Genomic DNA, 12,500 nt, shown 5'->3' with positions numbered 1-12,500 from the left:
TTCGTAAACCCATCGCGAACCGAGTACGACGCCCTACCAAGTGCGCCCGCAACCCTGTACAGGGTCACATCTTCACAAGGCTGGCAAGCGGCATTCCGCTGCGCGCGTGCGTCGTCCGAGCAGTTGCGTGATAAACGACCGTGTCGAAAGCCCAAACACCGCCGAGGCCAGTCACCGCCGCCGCAAGGGCAGCCACGCAGCCTGGCGAGAGGCATCGTCTCGTGTAGCGTCGCCCCCGCCCCAACTGGAGTGGCCCAGTTTTTTGAACGGGACGGGAACTGCGAAGCACTTAGACCGACGGCGGACTACGACGAGAACGCCTTAAGCTTCGCCAACGTTTCGCCAACTCGTGCGGGAGACTTTTTCCGCTTCGCGGCAAGTCGTCGCGCCGTGCTCTCCGCATCAACCGCGTACGCAGCGAACCGCAAACGTCGGGCGCAGCCTCCTCACCTCCCTGCGCTTTGCGCGCGAACGTTCCCTGTTCGCGCGGCAAAGCCTGGAGGAGGCACGGCCCCGCAGCGTGTTCGAGCGCCCGGTCTACGGGACACCCTGCTTACTTCGAGGGCAACAAGCGCAACGCAAGGCTGCGATCTCGCGCACTTTGCGCACGGCTGGAGAAGCTTTGCTGGCCGGCTTTCGCTCCTCGTGTTTACCGTGCGTTAAAGTTGCGCGTCCGTGGCTCTCGCAGCTCTTGCGCGCCCGGTCGCAGAGAGGAGTACGCAACCTCGACCGCACTTTCCCTGCAGGCTTCCTTCCGACTCGAAGTCCTGCGGCGGTCTCAACGAGGTGCCACATCCTCAATGCAGTCGGTCGCCCCCGTTTCGGTTGGGCTCTGGCACGACGGTCGCCACCGTCTCGCCCTTGAGTGGCCGCTGTTGGCGCTCGCTGTGAGGTGTTCAGCGTGCTGTCCGTGTTGCCGACGCGGTCAAAACGAGTCGACGGCTCACGTTCCCTTGTGCGCCGAAGGCTCTCTTGATATGTGATCCGACCCTCAGACAGACGAAGCCAAGGGAAGACCCAAGGCCGCAATGTGCGTTCAAAGAATCAGTGCTCAGTGTGTCCTGCAATTCACACCAAGTCTCGCAGCTGGCTGCGTTCTTCATCGACCCGAGAACCGAGTGATCCACCGCTTAGAGTCGTGAAAAAGTGTTTGTTCAATTCCGTACAGTCAAAACCAAACGTTTCTGGCACTCGGCCAAACAGTGGCCAAGAAGGGCGCTTTTCAGCGCACGCTTGGACTCCAAAACTCTGCCGCGCCTTTTTCGGCTGCCGCAAATCGAGCAAACGGTGTGTTTCGGACGGCGTTTCGCTTCCGCTACTTGCGAGTGCTTTCGTGGTCCACCCCTCTATAAATACTCGGGAGGCGTCGAAGCCGGTTCTCCAAGCCGGACCCGTAGGTATCGTTGTGTGCTCGCTCTCATTGGCCCGCCTAACCAGAAAATGCCTGCGGTACACCCATTTGGATAAGAGTGCACGCAGATGCGGGCCTCGACGGCTACACATTTCCTCGGGCGGCCGCCTCCCGGCCTCCGTGGAGCGCGGGATGCACGGTCCCATCGACAAGCCTCTCCCGTTTTTACCGTGGCGTCGCGGTTCACCACGGCGGGCGGGTCGGTCTCCTCCGCATAAAAAGGGGGACCCCCGCTTTTTGTTCCACGAAATCGCACAAGCTTTTTTCGCATCCACGGTTTGCCACCGCACACCAAAATGCCGATCCGGCTGCCTACTTTAGCCAACAGGTGGAGCCAGGCGCGCCGTACTTGCGCGGCACTTCCCACGTCCACCGAAGTCGGTGCCAAGGACCACTTTCGGCGCCGGAGCCGCGTACGAGCCTACTCGAGGCGGAAGAACGAAGCCAGCAAGGGCCTGGCCGCAAGTGCGTTCAATTGTCGGGACGTCCAAGTCCCTCGTTCTTCCGTGCTTCCTCTTTCGGCAAGTCGTTGCGGCACCTTCCCAAAGCGCGCAGACCCGCTAATCGCGACGAGCGCGACGTGGCCGTGCCGCCTTTCCCTCGGCAGCAAGCAAAACGCCTGGCAACGTCGACGCTCCCCTAACCGCGATCTCGCACCGTGTTTCGTGTGGCGAATTCAAAAGCCGGCCGGCGCTGCTGCAACCATTACGGTCGGTACGCATACGCCGCGGAGGGCGGGACGGTCATCGGAGCGTGCGGTTCCTCCATCGAGTACTGCGCACCTCGGCCGTCGCATCGCCGTGCCATGACCGGCCGCGCGTCAACGCGAACCGGTGCCAGCGAGATCCCTCGCCTGCAAGAACCGACCGGCAGCCTCCGTCACCCGAGGACGCGGAGGCGCTTGCCGCGGACGGCGGGACGGTATGCACTGGTGCACAGCGGACCCGTCACATCGCCAGTTCCTTGACCGACCGCCGACGCTTGTGCCGTTCCTCTCGTACTTGGCAGTCGCCGCGCGATTGTCGGGTCTCGTTCTTGCACGCTCGAACGGTCGGGAGGGCACTCGGCTGGCGTTTCGGGAACGCGCAGCCTCGCCTTCTACCGACGTAACCACGACTCGCCGTTCGCGCTCCGCCGCTCCTGTTTACAGTACTAGGCGGTCCCGCAGCGGTCGGGTCGCGCATTTCGAGCGCTTCGAGCCACGGTGCAGTGGCGGGTCGAAAGCCGACCTATGAGTGCGTTGCGCCGTTTGTACCCGCGTCCGCCACCTGGCCGACCGTCCAAGGTCGCGGTGTTGGCGTCCGCTGGGCGCAACAATTTGTCACGGGGTGCCGCTCCACATTCAGGCAGCCCCGTGGGGAAAAGCCGACCCCGCGTCCAAACGGGGTCAGCGGCAGAAAGTGTCGGGCGCAGACGCAGCTGAGGCGCTCACCCTTCACAATCCGTTAATGATCCTTCCGCAGGTTCACCTACGGAAACCTTGTTACGACTTTTACTTCCTCTAAATGATCAAGTTTGGTCATCTTTCCAACAGACCGGCGCAACCGAAAGGCCGCGCCGGACATCGGTCCGAAGACCTCACTAAATCATTCAATCGGTAGTAGCGACGGGCGGTGTGTACAAAGGGCAGGGACGTAATCAACGCGAGCTTATGACTCGCGCTTACTGGGAATTCCTCGTTCAAGGGGAACAATTGCAAGCCCCTATCCCAATCACGAAAGAAGTTCCACGGGTTACCCAGTCTTTTCAGACAGGGATAAAGACACGCTGCTTCCTTCAGTGTAGCGCGCGTGCGGCCCCGGACATCTAAGGGCATCACAGACCTGTTATTGCTCTGTTTCGTGCGGCTAGGAGCCGCTTGTCCCTCTAAGAAGGTTGTAAGGTGCTGGGAACCCCGCACCTATTTAATAGGCTAGAGTCTCGTTCGTTATCGGAATTAACCAGACAAATCGCTCCACCAACTAAGAACGGCCATGCACCACCATCCACCGAATCAAGAAAGAGCTCTCAATCTGTCAATCCTCCCAGTGTCCGGGCCGGGTAAGTTTTCCCGTGTTGAGTCAAATTAAGCCGCAGGCTCCACTCCTGGTGGTGCCCTTCCGTCAATTCCTTTAAGTTTCAGCTTTGCAACCATACTTCCCCCGGAACCCAAATACTTTGGTTTCCCGGAAGCTGCCCGCCGAGTCATTTGAGTAACTCAGGCGGATCGCTGGTTGGCATCGTTTATGGTCAGAACTAGGGCGGTATCTGATCGCCTTCGAACCTCTGACTTTCGTTCTTGATCAATGAAAACATTCTTGGCAAATGCTTTCGCAGTAGTTCGTCTTGCGACGGTCCAAGAATTTCACCTCTAGCGCCGCAATACGAATGCCCCCGTCCGTCCCTCTTAATCATTACCTCGTATTCCAAAAACCAACAGAACAGAAACGAGGTCTTGTTCTATTATTCCATGCAAGTTTATTCAGGCGACTCGCCTGCGTTGAGCACTCTAATTTTTTCAAAGTAAAAGCACCGGCCATCTCGAGGCACACAATGAAGTGCACCAAGAAAGAACCGGCATGATGTTCAGTCCGAGCCGTCGCATCGGGTAGATGCACTACTCGTCTGGAACTGAGATCCAACTACGAGCTTTTTAACCGCAGCAGCTTTAGTATACGCTATTGGAGCTGGAATTACCGCGGCTGCTGGCACCAGACTTGCCCTCCAATTGATCCTCGTCAAAGGATTTAGAGTGTACTCATTTCAATTACGGGGCCTCAAAAGAGTCCCGTATTGTTATTTTTCGTCACTACCTCCCCGTGCCGGGAGTGGGTAATTTGCGCGCCTGCTGCCTTCCTTGGATGTGGTAGCCGTTTCTCAGGCTCCCTCTCCGGAATCGAACCCTGATTCTCCGTTACCCGTAACAACCATGGTAAGCAAGTAACCTACCATCGAAAGTTGATAAGGCAGACACTTGAAAGAAACGTCGCCGGCTCGTGGCCATGCGATCAGCACAAAGTTATCCAGAGTCACCACACAATACGGGCCGAAACCCGATCGATCTTGGTCTAATAAAAGCACCCGTTACCCAAAGGGCTCCAGGCTCACTGCATGTATTAGCTCTAGAATTGCCACAGTTATCCAAGTAGGAAGAAACGATCTAAGGAACCATAACTGATTTAATGAGCCATTCGCGGTTTCGCCTTATTTCGGCATGTACTTAGACATGCATGGCTTAATCTTTGAGACAAGCATATGATTACTGGCAGGATCAACCAGGTAATCGTTCGACTGCGCGTCCGTCCTCGCCCTCGGCGGGCCGGACGCAGTCTGTGTGCGGCGGAGGCCACCTTCAGGCGCCCCAACACGCTTATTTTGCACTCCGAGATGACGGCGTTCGAGCTCGCTACGGCACAACCTTCCCGAAAGACGAGTGGGAGCCGTGCGGCAAGAAGCACGTTCATGCTCGCTCTTTTTCGTTGCATCGACTCGGTCGCGCCGTGCGGGTTGCCCAAGCCCGCTGCACTGTCGGTGGACCGGCCGGAACTAGCAACGGAGCCGAGACTGCAAAGCCGCCAGACGACGGGTCACGCCCGCGTCTTCGGCGCTTTCGCATCTGAATCGCCCGAGGACGACACGGAACACACCTCGATATCGTGGTAAAACGGCACCGTCCGACAACCAGCCCCTAACGCATCAAGCGGATGAGGCTGCAGACGACTGCCGTGGATTCCCCTGGAGCAGACCCGAGGACACGCTTGACGAGGCCGAAGCCCGCCGCATATCAGACACCCGGTCGCTTTCGCGTACGCCGCTCACGAGAACCCCCACATAATAGCAGCGATAAGTACCCAGACCTCCTTGGGCCCTAATACGAGCGTACTCGAGAAAATTTCACCGCGGGTGTGCCCCGAAACGTGTGGCATGTTGAGCGTGCCACAAGTCTACGTCGCTCTCAAACCCGCCGAGGTCGTAGAATTTGCGACCCTACTCACGAAATTCCCACCGAGGATACGGCCGCAAACGTACCGCACCTTGGGTAGGCCACGAGTTTGTGCAACACTACGCTGACGGCACAGCACCGAGGTCGTGCGCGCACGCACGGGAAAATTCCGCCGCGGTTTCTGCCGAAAACGTGAGGCACCACGACTCTCCGCAAGTTCGCGTCGACTGCGAAAGACCGAAGTCGTGAACGACGTGTCCGCTACTCGCCGCCGACACGCTGGACACCAAACGTACAACGACTCGACGGCGTCGTAGAGGCCCACGACGCGGTTTTCCTTAACGACGTCTCGGCGTGGCACCGACAGGTTAGAACGGCCGACCAACGTTCCCTGTCCGCCGTTCGGCTCAGTCGAAGGGCTCGGCGACTTCGGCAACGCTGCGAAGCCGCACGGTGACGCACGCCATGTCCCCATTTTTTTTTTTCTTTCTGCGTCTGCCGGGGTGCCCCTATAATAGCAGCGATAAGCACCCAGACCGCCGTGGGTCGCTCGCCCCGGCTGACGTGGTTTTTCGTACTCCTGCGGCGGTCGCCGTCAAGCACGTCCAAATACGCTACTTTCGTGGGCGCATTCACGCTCTTTCGCTTCGCCGGAGTGCCAGCACTCACTCTGCCAAAAACGGCGAACATCCGAGCGGCGGTTCCCACTTTTGCGTCGGCGTCGCAAACCCCGCCCCGGCAGACGAGGTTTGCCGTACTCGTGCGACGGTGGCCGGCGGGCACGTCGAAAGACGCCGATATCGTGCGCGAATTGGCGCACCTTGGCTTCACCGGAGTGCCGCCACTGACTCCTCCAAAAACGGCGAAGATCCGAGCGGCGCTTCCCACTTTCGCATCGGCGTCCCGAACTCCGCCCCGGCTGACGCGGTTTACCGTACTCGTGCGACGGTCGCCGGCGAGCACGTGGAAAGACGCCGATATCGTGCCCGAATCGGCTCCGTTCGGCTTCGCCGGAGTGCCAGCACTGGCTCGGCGAAAGACGACGAACATCCGAGCGACGGTTCTCACTATTGCGTACGCGTCGCAAACCCCGCCCCGGCAGACGCACTTTGCCGTACTCGTGCGACGGTCGCCGGCGAGCACGTAGAAAGACGCCGATATCGTGCCGGAATCGGCCCCGTTTGGCTTCGCCGGAGTGCCAGCACTCACTCGGCCACAAACGGCGAACATCCGAGCGGCGGTTCCCACTTAGCCGTCGGCGTCCCGAACTCCGCCCCGGCAGACGCGGTTGCCGAGCTCGTGCGACTAGCGACCGCGAAGCCGTCTCGCGACGCCGCTTTCGTGCGCGGCTCCCACTGCGACCTGGGTCACCCGAGGTCGACGAGCAAAAAAGAATGTCGAAAAAAATTTTTTTTTTTTTTGCGTCTGCCGGGGTGCCCCTATAATAGCAGCGATAAGCACCCAGACCGCCATGGGTCGCTCGCCCCGGCTGACGTGGTTTTTCGTTTTCCTGCGGTGGTCGTCGTCAAGCACGTCCAAACACGCCACTTTCGTGGGCGCATTCGCGCTCTTTCGCTTCGCCGGAGTGCCAGCACTCACTCTGCCAAAAACGGCGAACATCCGAGCGGCGGTTCCCACTTTTGCGTCGGCGTCGCAAACCCCGCCCCGGCAGACGAGGTTTGCCGTACTCGTGCGACGGTGGCCGGCGGGCACGTCGAAAGACGCCGATATCGTGCGCGAATTGGCGCACCTTGGCTTCACCGGAGTGCCGCCACTGACTCCTCCAAAAACGGCGAAGATCCGAGCGGCGCTTCCCACTTTCGCATCGGCGTCCCGAACTCCGCCCCGGCTGACGCGGTTTACCGTACTCGTGCGACGGTCGCCGGCGAGCACGTGGAAAGACGCCGATATCGTGCCCGAATCGGCTCCGTTCGGCTTCGCCGGATTGCCAGCACTGGCTCGGCGAAAGACGACGAACATCCGAGCGACGGTTCTCACTATTGCGTACGCGTCGCAAACCCCGCCCCGGCAGACGCACTTTGCCGTACTCGTGCGACGGTCGCCGGCGAGCACGTAGAAAGACGCCGATATCGTGCCGGAATCGGCCCCGTTTGGCTTCGCCGGAGTGCCAGCACTCACTCGGCCACAAACGGCGAACATCCGAGCGGCGGTTCCCACTTAGCCGTCGGCGTCCCGAACTCCGCCCCGGCAGACGCGGTTGCCGAGCTCGTGCGACTAGCGACCGCGAAGCCGTCTCGCGACGCCGCTTTCGTGCGCGGCTCCCACTGCGACCTGGGTCACCCGAGGTCGACGAGCAAAAAAGAATGTCGAAAAAAATTTTTTTTTTTTTTTTGCGTCTGCCGGGGTGCCCCTATAATAGCAGCGATAAGCACCCAGACCGCCATGGGTCGCTCGCCCCGGCTGACGTGGTTTTTCGTTTTCCTGCGGTGGTCGTCGTCAAGCACGTCCAAACACGCCACTTTCGTGGGCGCATTCGCGCTCTTTCGCTTCGCCGGAGTGCCAGCACTCACTCTGCCAAAAACGGCGAACATCCTAGTGGCGGTTCCCACTTTTGCGTCGGCGTCGCCAACCCCGCCCCGGCATACGCGGTTTGCCGTACTCGTGCGGCGGTGGCCGGCGGGCACGTCGAAAGACACCGATATCGTGCGCGAGTCGATGCTTCTTGGTCTCGCAGGAGGGCCGCCACTCACTCCTGCAAAAACGGCGAAGATCCGAGCGGCGCTTCCCACTTTTTCGTCGGCGTCGCAAACCTCGCCCCGGCAGACGCGCTTTGCCGTACTCGTGCGACGGTCGCCGGCGAGCACGTCGAAATACGCCGATATCGTGCCCGAATCGGCCCCGTTTCGCTTCGCCGGAGTGCCAGCACTCGCTCGGCCAAAGACGACGAACATCCGAGCGACGGTTCCCACTATTGCGTACGCGTCGCGAACCCCGCCCCGGCAGACGCGGTTTGCCGTACTCGTGCGGCGGTGGCCGGCGGGCACGTCGAAAGACGCCGATATCGTGCACGAATTGGCGCTCCTTGGCTTCACCGGAGTGCCAGCACTCACTCGGCCAAAAACGGCGAACATCCGAGCAGCGGTACCCACTTAGCCGTCGGCATCCCGAACTCCGCGCCGGCTGACGCGGTTGCCGAGCTCGTGCGACTAGCGACCGCGAACGCGTCTCGCGACGCCGCTTTCGTGCGCGGCTCCCATTGCGACCTGGGTTACCCGAGCTCGACCAGCAAAAAAGAAGGTCGAAAATTTTTTTTTTTTTTCTGCGTCTGCCGGGGTGCCCCTATAATAGCAGCGATAAGCACCCAGACCGCCGTGTGTCGCTCGCCCCGGCTGACGTGGTTTTTCGTACTCCTGCAGCGGTCGCCGTCACGCACGTCCAAATACGCCACTTTCGTGGGCGCATTCGCGCTCTTTCGCGTCGCCGGAGTGCCAGCACTCACTCTGCCAAAAACGGCCAACATCCGAGCGGCGGTTCCCACTTTTGCGTCGGCGTCGTAAACCCCGCCCCGGCAGACGCGGTTTGCCCTACTCGTGCGACGGTCGCCGGCGAGCGCGTCGAAAGACGCCGATATCGTGCGCTAATTGGCGCTCCCTGGCTTCTCCGGAGTGCCGCCACTCACTCCTCCAAAAACGGCGAAGATCCGAGCGGCGTTCTCCACTTTCGCATCGGCGTCCCGAACTCCGCCCGGGCTGACGCGGTTTACCGTACTCGTGCGACGGTCGCCGGCGGGCACGTCGAAAGACGCCGATATCGTGCCGTAATCGGCCCCGTTTGGCTTCGCCCGTGTGCCAGCACTCACTCGGCCAAAAACGGCGAACATCCGAGCAGCGTTTCCCACTTTCGCATCGGCGTCCCGAAGCCCGCCCCGGCAGACGCGGTTTGCCCTACTCGAGCGACGGTCGCCGGCGATCACGTCGAAAGGCGCCGAATTCGTGCACGAATCGATGCTTCTTGGTCTCGCAGGAGGGCCGCCACTCACTCCTGCAAAAACGGCGAAGATCCGAGTTGCGCTTCCCACTTTTTCGTCGGCGTCCCGAACTACGCCCCGGCTGACGCGGTTTACCGTACTCGTGCGACGGTCGCCGGCGGGCACTTCAAAATACGCCGATTTCGTGGGCGCATTCACGCTGTTTCGCTTCCCCGGAGTGCCAACACTCACTCTGCCGAAAGCGGCGATCATCCGAGCGGCGGTTCCCACTTTTGCGTCGGCTTCGCAAACGGCGCCCCGGCAGACGCGCTCGTGCGACGTACTCGTGCGACGGTCGCCGGCGAGCACGTCGAAAGACGCCGATATCGTGCTCGAATCGACCCCGTTTCGCTTCGCCGGAGTGCTGCCAGTCACGGCGCAGAAAACGGCGAACAAGTGTTTTTTTTTTTTTTTTTCCTAGAATTTGTGTTATAGAAGGCACATTTGATATCGGACGATAATTTTCAACTTTATCACGCGCACCGATTTTCGTGTAGAGGTTTGCAAGTTTATGGGAATTTCTCCACTTGGAATAATGCGATTTAGTAGTACTACGAGAACTTCATGGATGTACTCAAGGGTACGGGGCAAGTCAGTTACGTCAACACCTGCAGATTTTTTACACTTCAAACTGAAAATTGTTGGTTGTGAGTCCTCGTGTGATATTAAAGGCCGATTCGCTAACACATAGAACAAAGAAAGAAAGGAAGAAAAAACGCCCGCGCTCGCTCAAGAAACCTGGGTTCGCAACAAGTGGCAACAACAAGCAACCGAGCGAGTGCGCCAAAACCCGTGGCGGCCGAACAAACGCGAAGTCCCAACCGCGTCAGCCGGGGCGGCACGGGACAGGAAAAATCACTTCAGCCGGGGCGGCGGGGCACCGAATAAACCTCGTCACCTCGTCGCAGGATAAAAGAGGAAACAAAAAGTCTAAACAGCGTCTGCTGGAGCGAATGCGTAATAAAACAACAACAACAACAAAAAAAAAAAACACCCGCGCTCAAGAAGTCTGCAATCACCACAAAAGGCGACTGTGACCGAGCAGCGTCAGCCGGGGCCGTGCGGAAACGGAAAAACCGCGACTACCGGGGCGTCGAGGCACCGAAAAATCCACTTCAGCCGCGGCGAAAAAAAAAAACAAAAAGAAAGACGGAGGGGGGGGGGGGAACCACGTCTGCCGGGGCGAAGGAAAAAAAAAAAACGCGTCTGCCGGGGCGAGCCCGGGTGCGGCACCACCGGGAAAACTGTGGCAAACAGACATGGCGATCGAGTGAGTGGGCCGCCAGCCAGGCTCAGCCAAAAAGTGCAAAGTCCGAACTGCGTCAGCCGGGGCGGCAAAAACCACGTCAGCCGGGGCGGCGCAAAAAACCGCGTCTGCCGGGGCGGCACGAAACCGCGTCAGCCGGGGCGGCGCGAAAACTGCGTCAGCCGGGGCGAAAGAAAAAAAAAAAAAAAACGCGTCTGCCGGGGCGAGCCCGGGTGCGGCACCACCGGGAAAACTGTGGCAAACAGACATGGCGATCGAGTGAGTGGGCCGCCAGCCAGGCACAGCCGAAAAGTGCAAAGTCCGAACCGTGTCAGCCGGGGCGGCAAAAAACCGCGTCAGCCGGGGCGGCGCAAAAAACCGCGTCTGCCGGGGCGGCACGAAACCGCGTCTGCCGGGGCGGCGCGAAAACTGCGTCAGCCGGGGCGAGCCCGGGTGCGGCACCACCGGGAAAACTGTGGCAAACAGACATGGCGATCGAGTGAGTGGGCCGCCAGCCAGGCTCAGCCAAAAAGTGCCAAGTCCGAACTGCGTCAGCCGGGGCGGCAAAAAACCGCGTCAGCCGGGGCGGCGCAAAAAACCGCGTCTGCCGGGGCGGCGCGAAAACCGCGTCTGCCGGGGCGGCGCGAAAACTGCGTCAGCCGGGGCGAAAGAAAAAAAAAAACGCGTCTGCCGGGGCGAGCCCGGGTGCGGCACCACCGGGAAAACTGTGGCAAACAGACATGGCGATCGAGTGAGTGGGCCGCCAGCAAGGCTCAGCCAAAAAGTGCTAAGTCCGAACTGCGTCAGCTGGGGCGGCAAAAAACCGCGTCTGCCGGGGCGGCACGAAACCGCGTCAGCCGGGGCGGCGCGAAAACCGCGTCTGCCGGGGCGGCACGAAACCGCGTCAGCCGGGGCGGCGCGAAAACTGCGTCAGCCGGGGCGAGCCCGGGTGCGGCACCACCGGGAAAACTGTGGCAAACAGACATGGCGATCGAGTGAGTGGGCCGCCAGCCAGGCACAGCCGAAAAGTGCTAAGTCCGAACTGCGTCAGCCGGGGCGGCAAAAACCGCGTCAGCCGGGGCGGCGCGAAAACCGCGTCTGCCGGGGCGGCACGAAACCGCGTCAGCCGGGGCGGCGCGAAAACTGCGTCAGCCGGGGCGAGCCCGGGTGCGGCACCACCGGGAAAACTGTGGCTAACAGACATGGCGATCGAGTGAGTGGGCCACCAGCCAGGCTCAGCCAAAAAGTGCTAAGTCCGAACTGCGTCAGCCGGGGCGGCAAAAACCGCGTCAGCCGGGGCGGCGCAAAAAACCGCGTCTGCCGGGGCGGCACGAAACCGCGTCAGCCGGGGCGGCGCGAAAACTGCGTCAGCCGGGGCGAAAGAAAAAAAAAAAACGCGTCTGCCGGGGCGAGCCCGGGTGCGGCACCACCGGGAAAACTGTGGCAAACAGACATGGCGATCGAGTGAGTGGGCCGCCAGCCAGGCACAGCCGAAAAGTGCCAAGTCCGAACTGCGTCAGCCGGGGCGGCAAAAAACCGCGTCAGCCGGGGCGGCGCAAAAAACCGCGTCTGCCGGGGCGGCACGAAACCGCGTCAGCCGGGGCGGCGCGAAAACTGCGTCAGCCGGGGCGAGCCCGGGTGCGGCACCACCGGGAAAACTGTGGCAAACAGACATGGCGATCGAGTGAGTGGGCCGCCAGCCAGGCTCAGCCAAAAAGTGCCAAGTCCGAACTGCGTCAGCCGGGGCGGCGCAAAAAACCGCGTCTGCCGGGGCGGCGCGAAAACCGCGTCTGCCGGGGCGGCGCGAAAACTGCGTCAGCCGGGGCGAAAGAAAAAAAAAACGCGTCTGCCGGGGCGGCAAAAAACCGCGTCTGCCGGGGCGGCACGAAACCGCGTCAGCCGGGGCGGCGCGAAAACCGCGTCTGCCGGGGCG

At 60.9% G+C, this 12,500-nt stretch overlaps 2 non-coding genes across 2 annotated transcripts; both read right to left on the bottom strand.

Moving 5' to 3' along the window:
• Positions 1 to 985: 985 nt before the first annotated feature.
• On the bottom strand, positions 986 to 1,138 carry LOC142793822 (5.8S ribosomal RNA). Its single transcript, XR_012891848.1, has one exon. It is a non-coding gene; the product is annotated as a 5.8S ribosomal RNA (ribosomal RNA).
• Positions 1,139 to 2,857: 1,719 nt separating this feature from the next.
• LOC142793811 (small subunit ribosomal RNA) lies at positions 2,858 to 4,672 on the bottom strand. The gene has a single exon (XR_012891839.1). It is a non-coding gene; the product is annotated as a small subunit ribosomal RNA (ribosomal RNA).
• Between the last annotated feature and the right edge of the window lie 7,828 nt (positions 4,673 to 12,500).

This window comes from Rhipicephalus microplus, unplaced genomic scaffold, assembly GCF_043290135.1.
Source record: "Rhipicephalus microplus isolate Deutch F79 unplaced genomic scaffold, USDA_Rmic scaffold_337, whole genome shotgun sequence".
In the NCBI taxonomy this organism is placed as follows: domain Eukaryota; kingdom Metazoa; phylum Arthropoda; class Arachnida; order Ixodida; family Ixodidae; genus Rhipicephalus; species Rhipicephalus microplus.
This window is presented reverse-complemented; position numbering and strand designations above follow the sequence as displayed.